This window comes from Engystomops pustulosus, chromosome 9 (genome assembly GCF_040894005.1).
Source record: "Engystomops pustulosus chromosome 9, aEngPut4.maternal, whole genome shotgun sequence".
In the NCBI taxonomy this organism is placed as follows: Eukaryota; Metazoa; Chordata; class Amphibia; order Anura; family Leptodactylidae; genus Engystomops; species Engystomops pustulosus.
In genome coordinates this window covers 106062417-106075668 of record NC_092419.1, presented here as the reverse complement: position 1 = coordinate 106075668, position 13252 = coordinate 106062417, and positions in this window count along the sequence as shown.

Here is a 13252-nt window from a genome sequence, read left to right as displayed (position 1 = left end):
TGGTGGTAAGATGGGTAAAAAGAAAGCCGTCTAACTCAATCACTCATGATGGCGGCACCCACTCCGTTGACGCTGGCGTCCATTAATGTCGCCAGCATTAAGTCTGATGCGGCTAGATTTGCGGCCTTTGATTTTCTCGGCCGCGTTGAAGCCGACATTTTATTTTTGCAGGAGACCAGGCTGCCAGATTTGGCGGCCGTGTTTAAAGCTAAGAGGGAATGGAGACACGGGCCTTCCTATTGGTCTCTTGCGGCCGAGCCGTATAGCGGAGTGGCGGTACTATTTACCGCACCGGTAGAATGCAGACGAGTTATTGAGTTAGAAATGGGGAGGTGCCTGATCCTGGATGTCCTCATGAAGGGACAAGAACTTCGCCTTATTAACATCTATGGTCCCCAGTCCAAGTGGGACAGGAAGTGTCTCTTTATGAGGATCAAGCCCTACCTTTTTACAAGTCGGCAGGTGGTCTTTGGAGGGGACTTCAATGCTGTCACGAGGTCCCAGGATAGGGGAGGTTCCAGAGACAAGCTGACTTATGATAGCGTCGCTCTTAATAGCATAGCTAGTGAGGCTCGCCTGGTGGATGTCCACATCCGGCACACCCCAGGCCACGCGGGGTTCACCTATTATAGGGGTAGCTGCAGGTCTAGAATAGACAGGTTTTATTTAAAGGAGGAAGCCATTTCTTCAGCAGTGTCCGTTGTTGAGGTGGAGTTCTCCGACCACTGTTTAATTTTGTTTTCTCTGAATGTTACAGAGACCCCCCGGATGGGAAGAGGCTACTGGAAGCTCAATTCGTCTCTGCTGGAAGAAGCAGAGATAAGACAATCCTTTGAGGACTTTCTTCAGAGCCAGGTACCATTGCTGGGCCTTTGTAGCAGTAAGTCAGAGTGGTGGGAGATGCTCAAGAAAAGGGTGGCGAGATTCTTCCGCCAGCTCTCGAGCCTCAGGAGCCTGGACAGGTACCGCCTGTATCAGGGCCTGAGGAGGAAACTCGAGCACCTCGTCTCGACTGGAGGTAGACGTGAGGACATCTCCAGAGTGAAATCCTTGCTGAAGAGGTGTCAGTACGATAGACACGCATCTTTGGTTTTTGAGAGGGATTACGGGAAATACCGCTCGCCCGACCCTTACAGAAACTGCAAGATGTCAGTGAATGGTAAAGTTGTCACGGGACTGGTTGACAGTACGGGATCCCTGAAAAGGTCCAGATCGGGGATCCTGGAGGTCGTCAGATCTTTCTACTCACACCTCTTGGGCAGGAAGGATCTAGATCGGGATGTGATGTCGGCTTTCCTGGCTGAAACTGTCCCTGAGCCAGGAGTAGACCCCTCTCTTGATGTTTTGACCGAAGTGATCAGGGAAGAGGAAGTCAGCCTGGCGATTGAAGGGCTCGCCCTCAAGAAATCGCCAGGTCCGGATGGCTTAACATCTGAGTTTTACAAGACCTTTAAGGACGCCTTGGTTCCCCTCTTGACTGAGGTATTCAATGAGTGTCTTTCCTCGGGTGCTCTGCCGAAGTCAATGAGGAGGTCTGCCCTGATCATTCTGTCAAAGGGTAAGGACCGATCTCGTATTGAGAACTGGCGTCCCATAGCGCTTCTCAATACGGACAGAAAGGTTTTGGCAAAGGTGCTGTTTAATCGGCTGGTGCAGTTTGCACCCCGGCTCCTTTCGGGGACCCAGCACTGCTCTGTTCCAGGCCGCAGTACATTTAGTGCTGTGCTTTGTGTCCGGGAGGCAGTGGAGCAGGGCAGGGCTGGTAACTGGAAGGGGTACTTGCTGTCCTTGGATCAGGCAAAAGCGTTTGATCGGGTTGACCACGAGTACCTCTGGTCTGTCCTTCTGAGGTATGGCCTGCCTGGGGAGTTTGTCAATTGGCTAAAGGTTTTGTACGCAGGGGCAGAGAGTTTCCCGCTTGTGAACGGTTGGATTGGCCGCTCTTTTGAGGTCGGGTCTGGTGTTCGCCAGGGTTGCCCTCTGAGCCCACTTTTATACGTGTTCGCGATTGACCCATTCCTTAGGAGGGTGGATCGTGGGCCGTTGGTGGGAGTCGGGATGGATCGGGTAGCACCGGAAGCCACTCTAAGGGTGGTAGCGTATGCCGATGATGTCACCGTTTTCGTGTCCTCGGGAGGGGAGGCGCAATGGGTGATGTCAGAGGTTGACCGCTACTCAGAGGCTTCTGGGTCCAAGATCAACCGGGATAAGTGTGAGAGTCTCTGGCTGGGAGAGGGGGATCCAGGGTTTGATCTCCCGGACACTCTTCCAGGGCCCCAGGACTCTGCCAAAGTTCTCGGCATCGAATTTGGCCAAGGGGATTACCCCATGCAAAACTGGGATGGCAGGCTTAAGATCGCCGCTCAGAGGGTGGACCAGTGGAAGGGTTGGTCTTTGACCCTCAGAGAAAGGGTTAACCTGATTAAAACTTACCTGCTCCCGTTGCTGATATATCTGGGCAGTGTGTGCATGTTGCCGGAACCCCTCTGGACTCGGGTCTACAGTCTGTTCTTCCAGCTGTTATGGGGGAATAGGCTGAACCTTATCAAGAGGGAGGTTACTTACCGCACGAGGAGACAAGGAGGGTTGTGTATGGTCAACCCTGTGGTGTTCCTAGTGAATACCTTTCTTAAGATCAATGTTGCAAACCTCTGGAAAGAGAGGGCTCCTCCGTGGGTATACTCCTGCAGGGGATGGTTTCGGCCTTTCTTCCAGGAATGGGAGACAGGAAGACAAGTGAAGGATCTTCGCACACCGCATGGGCATCTTCCGGCTTACGCTACCCCGGTTCTGAAGGTGATTCGCCGGTGGGGTCTGGGAATGTGGGAGATCAGGACCATGTCGAGGAAAGTCCTTGACAAGAGGGTTCTGTTTGCCCGTTTCCAGAAGCCTCTGGCCCTCAGGGATTGCCCAAGTCGGGATCTGGGGGTGGGTTTGAGTTTATTGAATTCCATCAGGATCCCCTGAGGGCCAGAAGTTTTGGGACGTGACTTGGCGCTGCTTCCATGGAAAGCTGTGTGTGAGGGACAATCTGAAGTGTAGGAGCTCTGAGGAAAGGGGTTGTCCCCGGGAGGAGTGCGGTGGCCTGCTGGAGAGCATGGACCACTTCCTGCTTCAGTGCCCCTTTAACACAGAGGTGTACAACCGGGTGGGCGCTTCCATCCATTGGCCCGGGTTGGCCGGTCTCTCCTATGCGGAGTGGGCCTATGGAGCATTCAGAGGTCTGGGTGGCCGGGACCGCTGCACGTTATTCCTAGTTAGTCTAGTGGTCAGGTACCACACGTGGAACGCACGCTGTTTAGTATCGACGCAGCGTAAAATCCTCCCGGTGGATGAGGTGGTTAGGAACATTCTGGGTGACCTGGTGAAGGTGCGCTTTCTGGAGTATGAGAGGCTGGGCACGGGGAGGGCCTCTCTCCTTTGGAGGGGGTTCTCCTTTAGTGTCCCTTAGTCTGTCGTCTCCTCTCCTGGTGTTGGGCTGAAGCTGCACAGTAGATTTTTGTTTTGTATCTGAGCATGTAGTGATGTAGGGGCTTGCAGGTGCCAAACCTGGGCTTTATGTGGTTTGGTTTTATGTTGTTCAGGTTTTATTTGTATTCTGTTTTCTTTATGTTATGTTGTATATATTGTATATAGTGGGGTTTGGGACATAGTGTTAGGTTGGGAGGGGGGTGATGGTGGTGGGACTTATGAACGACCCTGGGCACTGGTCTGGACTACTTAACGCAAACTTTGGACGTTAGACCAGTGTCTGGGGGGAAGGGGAGGGTGCGGGCGAGGGATTTAGTTTAGTGTAGTGATGTGTGTATTTGTTATTATATATTTAAAAAAAAAAAAAAAAAAAAACGGGTGTGGGGTGGTTTGTTATTAGAGGGTGTCGGGTGGGTTTATGTATATTTATAGTTATTTATGTTTATTTGTGGGTGTGGCTTGTCTTATTGTTTATTGGTTTGGTTGAGGATGTGACAATCGGTTGGGTGGGGGTTGTAGTATTTGGTGTTATTCATTTCGGTGTATTGTAAGTTATTGTTTTGCTAGGAGTGAATGTGGCTGGACCAGCAGGTAAGATATTGTATGTATTGTATATTATGTTTGGTTTGTATTGTTATGTTTTTTACTTTTATATAAAATAAAAGATCTACAGGATGTAACTCAGGATCAGTACAGGATAAGTAATGCCATGTATGTACACAGTGACTGCACCAGCAGCAGAATAGTGAGTGCAGCTCTGGGGTATAATACAGGATGTAACTCAGGATCAGTACTGGATAAGTAATGTCATGTATGTACACAGTGACTGCACCAGCAGCAGAATAGTGAGTGCCGCTCTGGAGTATAATACAGGATGTAACTCAGGATCAGTACAGGATAAGTAATGTCATGTATGTACACAGTGACTGCACCAGCAGCAGAATAGTGAGTGCAGCTTTGTGGTATAATACAGGATGTAACTCAGGATCAGTACAGGATAAGTAATGTCATGTATGTACACAGTGACTGCACCAGCAGCAGAATAGTGAGTGCAGCTCTGGAGTATAATACAGGATGTAACTCAGGATCAGTACAGGATAAGTAATGTCATGTATGTACACAGTGACTGCACCAGCAGCAGAATAGTGAGTGCAGCTCTGGGGTATAATACAGGATGTAACTCCGGATCAGTACAGGATAAGTAATGTCATGTATGTACACAGTGACTGCACCAGCAGCAGAATAGTGAGTGCCGCTCTGGAGTATAATACAGGATGTAACTCAGGATCAGTACAGGATAAGTAATGTCATGTATGTACACAGTGACTGCACCAGCAGCAGAATAGTGAGTGCAGCTCTGGAGTATAATACAGGATGTAACTCAGGATCAGTACAGGATAAGTAATGTCATGTATGTACACAGTGACTGTACCAGCAGCAGAATAGTGAGAGAAGCTCTGGGGTATAATACAGGATGTAACTCCGGATCAGTACAGGATAAGTAATGTCATGTATGTACACAGTCACTGCACCAGCAGCAGAATAGTGAGTGCAGCTCTGGAGTATAATACAGGATGTAACTCAGGATCAGTACAGGATAAGTAATGTCATGTATGTACACAGTGAATGCACCAGCAGCAGAATAGTGAGTGCATCTCTGGAGTATAATACAGGATGTAACTCAGGATCAGTGCAGGATAAGTAATGTCATGTATGTACACAGTGACTGCACCAGCAGCAGAATAGTGAGTGCAGCTCTGAAGTATAATACAGGATGTAACTCAGGATCAGTACAGGATAAGTAATGTCATGTATGTACACAGTGACTGCACCAGCAGCAGAATAGTGAGTGCATCTCTGGAGTATAATACAGGATGTAACTCAGGATCAGTGCAGGATAAGTAATGTCATGTATGTACACAGTGACAGCACCAGCAGCAGAATAGTGAGTGCAGCTCTGGGGTATAATACAGGATGTAACTCAGGATCAGTACAGGATAAGTAATGTCATGTATGTACACAGTGACTGCACCAGCAGCAGAATAGTGAGTGCAGCTCTGGGGTATAATACAGGATGTAACTCAGGATCAGTACAGGATAAGTAATGTCATGTATGTACACAGTGACTGCACCAGCAGCAGAATAGTGAGTGCAGCTCTGGGGTATAATACAGGATGTAACTCCGGATCAGTACAGGATAAGTAATGTCATGTATGTACACAGTGACTGCACCAGCAGCAGAATAGTGAGTGCAGCTCTGGAGTATAATACAGGATGTAACTCAGGATCAGTACAGGATAAGTAATGTCATGTATGTACACAGTGACTGCACCAGCAGCAGAATAGTGAGTGCAGCTCCAGGTCTCAGTATTGTGTAGTGTTCGCACCTCTATGGTCGGGGGATACAGAATGTCTCTCTGCAGTTGGATGGAGATTATCGCTGGATTCCTGGGATGAAGCGGCTGAGGAATATAATATAATTCTCTTTATTTATGAACTCCACAATACACAGGATTAGAGTATCTGGCTGTGAGGGGATGCTGGGAGTTGTAGTGTCACAGCATGTGGGGCTCTGCACGTTTCTCTCCCCGGGAGCTTACATTGGGTCCTATGTGTTATGGGGGGAGGGGGGGTGAAGTCTGTAACATCGGTATAAATAGTTTTATGATGTATCTGACGCTCGCGGTGATGGAAAATCCATTACATCCAACAACTGGGATTGTTCCCCTGACACCCGATCTCATCCCGGGGTGTAGTATCCTCCTCATACACCCGGTGCCATTTGTCAGGCTTTATGGCAGAGTCACATGGGGTTAATCTGAGCCGCGCAATATTATTACGGGAGACGTGATGGATGAGGGTTATATCTGTCCTGATCCCCTCTGTGCTGCTGTGGATCTTGTATATGAGAGATCTGATGCCACATAGCGCCATACAGAGGGTGATACATTGTGTTTTATAAAAGAATTCCCTATAATGTTCTAGATGGGATGTTCTGGGAATATAATTAGTGTGGTCAGTGTAGCTCTGGCATGACGAGGGGTTGGCAGTGCCCGCCTGGCTGCGTGCCACAGGATCAGCACCGGCAGACGGGTCCCTACAGCTGTGGGTGTCAGCGGTCGGTAGGCGGCCATGTCTTGCTCCGCCCATGTACAGATGATGCGTTGTGCTCCAGGAGCTGCTCAGAGCCTCCTAACCCTGCTGTCCTCTGTGCCTCAGCTTTATCCCGGGCTCTCATGATGCTGCTTGGTCACTAATGTTCTCTTACAGAACTCTGCAGTGACACTGAGAATAAATGAGCTGCACGCGGTCTCCGTTTACTAATGAGGCGACTTCTGGGGGCACTGGGAGGGTGCGGGCACGTTCCGCTTGGGTTGCGTTTTGTATTGTTTACTAGTTACATGCAGTGCTAGTTACCAAACGCCTGGATACACGGATACACGCACCACGCTCGGTTTTATTAATTTGTAAAAAAATGTATAAAGCCCCTTCCTTGCACCGTCCTTCTCCCTCTATCCCGTATCCCGTAGCAGACGCTCTCACCCATCACACAGAGCAGGAATGAGCCGCACGAAGGACTTGGGGCGTTTTGTGGTTTTGCATTGAATTGGCAGAACAGATAAATGAGAGAAACGTGCAAATTATCAGCAATGGTGACAGGAGCTGGACCGGCGCCACGAGGCATCGATCCGCTGTACCAGAGCCTGATCCACATCACTGACAGCGAGCGGCGCCGGCGTCTTATACTTCCCCAGTTTTGTTTCTAAAGGGACATTTCAATATAAAACTTCAAAGTGATAACAATCTCCATAAAACAACTAAATTACTGCCAACCAGTATAGATCAGCACAGTACTACTACTCCTATCCTGTATATATCAGCACAGTACTACTACTCCTATCCTGTATATATCAGCACAGTACTACTACTCCTATCCTGTATATATCAGCACAGTACTACTACTCCTATCCTGTATATATCAGCACTGTACTACTACTCCTATCCTGTATATATCAGCACAGTACTACTACTCCTATCCTGTATATATGGGCACAGCACAGTACTACTACTCCTATCCTGTATATATGGGCACAGCACAGTACTACTACTCCTATCCTGTATATATCAGCACTGTAATACTACTCCTATCCTGTATATATGGGCACAGCACAGTACTACTACTCCTATCCTGTATATATGGGCACAGCACAGTACTACTACTCCTATCCTGTATATATCAGCACAGTACTACTACTACTCCTATCCTGTATATATCAGCACAGTACTACTACTCCTATCCTGTATATATCAGCACTGTACTACTACTCCTATCCTGTATATATCAGCACAGTACTACTACTACTCCTATCCTGTATATATCAGCACTGTACTACTACTCCTATCCTGTATATATGGGCACAGCACAGTACTACTACTCCTATCCTGTATATATGGGCACAGCACAGTACTACTCCTATCCTGTATATATCAGCACTGTACTACTACTACTCCTATCCTGTATATATCAGCACTGTACTACTACTACTCCTATCCTGTATATATCAGCACTGTACTACTACTCCTATGCTGTATATATCAGCACAGTACTACTACCCCTATCCTGTATATATCAGCACTGTACTACTACTCCTATCCTGTATATATGGGCACAGCACAGTACTACTACTCCTATCCTTTATATATGGGCACAGCACAATACTACTACTCCTATCCTGTATATATGAGCACAGTACTACTACTCCTATACTGTATATATGGGCACAGCACAATACTACTACTCCTATCCTGTATATATGAGCACCGTACTACTACTCCTATCCTGTATATATGGGCACAGCACAGTACTAATACTCCTATCCTGTATATATCAGCACTGTACTACTACTACTCCTATCCTGTATATATCAGCACTGTACTACTACTACTACTATCCTGTATATATCAGCACTGTACTACTACTCCTATGCTGTATATATCAGCACAGTACTACTACCCCTATCCTGTATATATCAGCACTGTACTACTACTCCTATCCTGTATATATGGGCACAGCACAGTACTACTACTCCTATACTGTATATATGGGCACAGCACAATACTACTACTCCTATCCTGTATATATGGGCACCGTACTACTACTCCTATCCTGTATATATGGGCACAGCACAGTACTAATACTCCTATCCTGTATATATGGACACAGTACTACTACTCCTATCCTGTATATATGGGCACAGCACAGTACTAATACTCCTATCCTGTATATATGGGCCCAGCACTACTACTCCTATCCTGTATATATGGGCACAGCACAGTACTACTACTCCTATCTTGTATATATGGGCACAGCACAGTACTACTACTCCTATCCTGTATATATGAGCACAGCGCAGTACTACTACTCCTATCCTGTATATATGGGCACAGCGCAGTACTAATACTCCTATCCTGTATATATGGGCACAGCACAGTACTACTTCTCCTATACTGTATATATGGGCACAGCACAGTACTACTTCTCCTATACTGTATATATGGGCACAGCACAGTACTACTTCTCCTATACTGTATATATGGGCACAGCACAGTACTACTACTCCTATCCTGTATATATGGGCACAGCACAGTACTACTACTCCTATCCTGTATATATGGACACAGCACAGTACTACTACTCCTATCCTGTATATATGGGCCCAGCACTACTACTCCTATCCTGTATATATGGGCACAGCACAGTACTACTACTCCTATCCTGTATATATGGACACAGCACAGTACTACTACTCCTATCCTGTATATATCAGCACAGCACCACTACTGCTATCCTGTATATATGGGCACAGCACAGTACTACTACTCCTATCCTGTATATATGGGCACAGCACAGTACTACTACTCCTATCCTGTATATATGGGCACAGCACAGTACCACTACTCCTATCCTGTATATATGGGCATAGCACAGTACTACTACTCCTATCCTGTGTATATGGGCACAGTACAGTACTACTACTCCTATCCTGTATATATGGGCACAGCACAGTACCACTACTCCTATCCTGTATATATGGGCATAGCATAGTACTACTACTCCTATCCTGTGTATATGGGCACAGTACAGTACTACTACTCCTATCCTGTATATATGGGCACAGCACAGTACTACTACTCGTATCCTGTATATATGAGCACAGCACAGTACTACTACTCCTATCCTGTATATATGGGCACAGCACAGTACTACTACTCCTATCCTGTGTATATGGGCACAGCACAGTACTACTACTCCTATCCTGTGTATATGGGCACAGTACTACTACTCCTATCCTGTATATATGGGCACAGCACAGTACTACTACTCCTATCCTGTATATATGGGCAGAGCACAGTACTACTACTCCTATCCTGTATATATGGGCACAGCACAGTACTACTACTCCTATCCTGTATATATGGGCACAGCACAGTACTACTACTCCTATCCTGTATATATGGGCACAGCACAGTACTACTACTCCTATCCTGTATATATGAGCACAGCACAGTACTACTACTCCTATCCTGTATATATGGGCACAGCACAGTACTACTACTCCTATCCTGGGTATATGGGCACAGTACAGTACTACTACTGCTATCCTGTATATATGGGCACAGCACAGTACTACTACTCCTATCCTGTATATATGGGCACAGCACAGTACTACTACTCCTATCCTGTATATATGGGCACAGCACAGTACTACTACTCCTATCCTGTATATATGGGCACAGCACAGTACTACTACTCCTATCCTGTATATATGGGCACAGTACAGTATTACTACTCCTATCCTGTGTATATGGGCACAGTACAGTACTACTACTCCTATCCTGTATATATAGGCACAGCACAGTACTACTACTCCTATCCTGTATATATGGGCACAGCACAGTACTACTACTCCTATCCTGTATATATGGGCACAGCACAGTACTACTACTCCTATCATGTATATATGGGCACAGCACAGTACTACTACTCCTATCCTGTATATATAGGCACAGCACAGTACTACTACTCCTATCCTGTATATATGAGCACAGCACAGTACTACTCCTATCATGTATATATGGGCACAGCACAGTACTACTACTCCTATCCTGTATATATAGGCACAGCACAGTACTACTACTCCTATCCTGTATATATGGGCACAGCACAGTACTACTACTCCTATCCTGTATATATGGGCACAGCACAGTACTACTACTCCTATCATGTATATATGGGCACAGCACAGTACTACTACTCCTATCCTGTATATATAGGCACAGCACAGTACTACTACTCCTATCCTGTATATATGGGCACAGCACAGTACTACTTCTCCTATACTGTATATATGGGCACAGCACAGTACTACTTCTCCTATACTGTATATATGGGCACAGCACAGTACTACTTCTCCTATACTGTATATATGGGCACAGCACAGTACTTCTACTCCTATCCTGTATATATGGGCACAGCACAGTACTACTACTCCTATCCTGTATATATGGACACAGCACAGTACTACTACTCCTATCCTGTATATATGGGCCCAGCACTACTACTCCTATCCTGTATATATGGGCACAGCACAGTACTACTACTCCTATCCTGTATATATGGGCACAGCACAGTACCACTACTCCTATCCTGTATATATGGGCATAGCACAGTACTACTACTCCTATCCTGTATATATGGGCACAGCACAGTACTACTACTCCTATCCTGTATATATGAGCACAGCACAGTACTACTACTATCCTGTATATATGGGCACAGCACAGTACTACTACTCCTATCCTGGGTATATGGGCACAGTACAGTACTACTACTGCTATCCTGTATATATGGGCACAGCACAGTACTACTACTCCTATCCTGTATATATGGGCACAGCACAGTACTACTACTCCTATCCTGTATATATGGGCACAGCACAGTACTACTACTCCTATCCTGTATATATGGGCACAGCACAGTACTACTACTCCTATCCTGTATATATCAGCACAGCACCACTACTGCTATCCTGTATATATGGGCACAGCACAGTACTACTACTCCTATCCTGTATATATGGGCACAGCACAGTACTACTACTCCTATCCTGTATATATGGGCACAGCACAGTACTACTACTCCTATCCTGTGTATATGGGCACAGTACAGTACTACTACTCCTATCCTGTGTATATGGGCACAGTACAGTACTACTACTCCTATCCTGTATATATGGGCACAGCACAGTACTACTACTCCTATCCTGTATATATGGGCACAGCACAGTACTACTACTCCTATCCTGTATATATGGGCACAGCACAGTACTACTACTCCTATCATGTATATATGGGCACAGCACAGTACTACTACTCCTATCCTGTATATATGGACACAGCACAGTACTACTACTCCTATCCTGTATATATGGGCCCAGCACTACTACTCCTATCCTGTATATATCAGCACAGCACCACTACTGCTATCCTGTATATATGGGCACAGCACAGTACTACTACTCCTATCCTGTATATATGGGCACAGCACAGTACTACTACTCCTATCCTGTATATATGGGCACAGCACAGTACCACTACTCCTATCCTGTATATATGGGCATAGCACAGTACTACTACTCCTATCCTGTGTATATGGGCACAGTACAGTACTACTACTCCTATCCTGTATATATGGGCACAGCACAGTACCACTACTCCTATCCTGTATATATGGGCATAGCACAGTACCACTACTCCTATCCTGTGTATATGGGCACAGTACAGTACTACTACTCCTATCCTGTATATATGGGCACAGCACAGTACTACTACTCCTATCCTGTATATATGGGCACAGCACAGTACTACTACTCCTATCCTGTATATATGGGCACAGCACAGTACTACTACTCCTATCCTGTATATATGGGCACAGCACAGTACTCCTACTCCTATCCTGTATATATGGGCACAGCACAGTACTCCTACTCCTATCCTGTATATATGGGCACAGCACAGTACTACTACTCCTATCCTGTATATATGAGCACAGCACAGTACTACTACTCCTATCCTGTATATATGAGCACAGCACAGTACTACTACTCCTATCCTGTGTATATGAGCACAGCACAGTACTACTACTCCTATCCTGTGTATATGGGCACAGCACAGTACTACTACTCCTATCCTGTGTATATGGGCACAGCACAGTACTACTACTCCTATCCTGTATATATAGGCACAGCACAGTACTACTACTCCTATCCTGTATATATGGGCACAGCACAGTACTACTACTCCTATCCTGTATATATGGGCAGAGCACAGTACTACTACTCCTATCCTGTATATATGAGCACAGCACAGTACTACTACTCCTATCCTGTATATATGGGCACAGCACAGTACTACTACTCCTATCCTGTATATATGGGCACAGCACAGTACTACTACTCCTATCCTGTATATATGGGCACAGCACAGTACTACTACTCCTATCCTGTATATATGGGCACAGCACAGTACTACTACTCCTATCCTGTATATATGGGCACAGCACAGTACTACTACTCCTATCCTGTATATATGGGCACAGCACAGTACTACTACTCCTATCCTGTATATATGGGCACAGCACAGTACTACTACTCCTATCCTGTATATATGGGCACAGCACAGTACTACTACTCCTATCCTGTATATATGGGCACAGCACAGT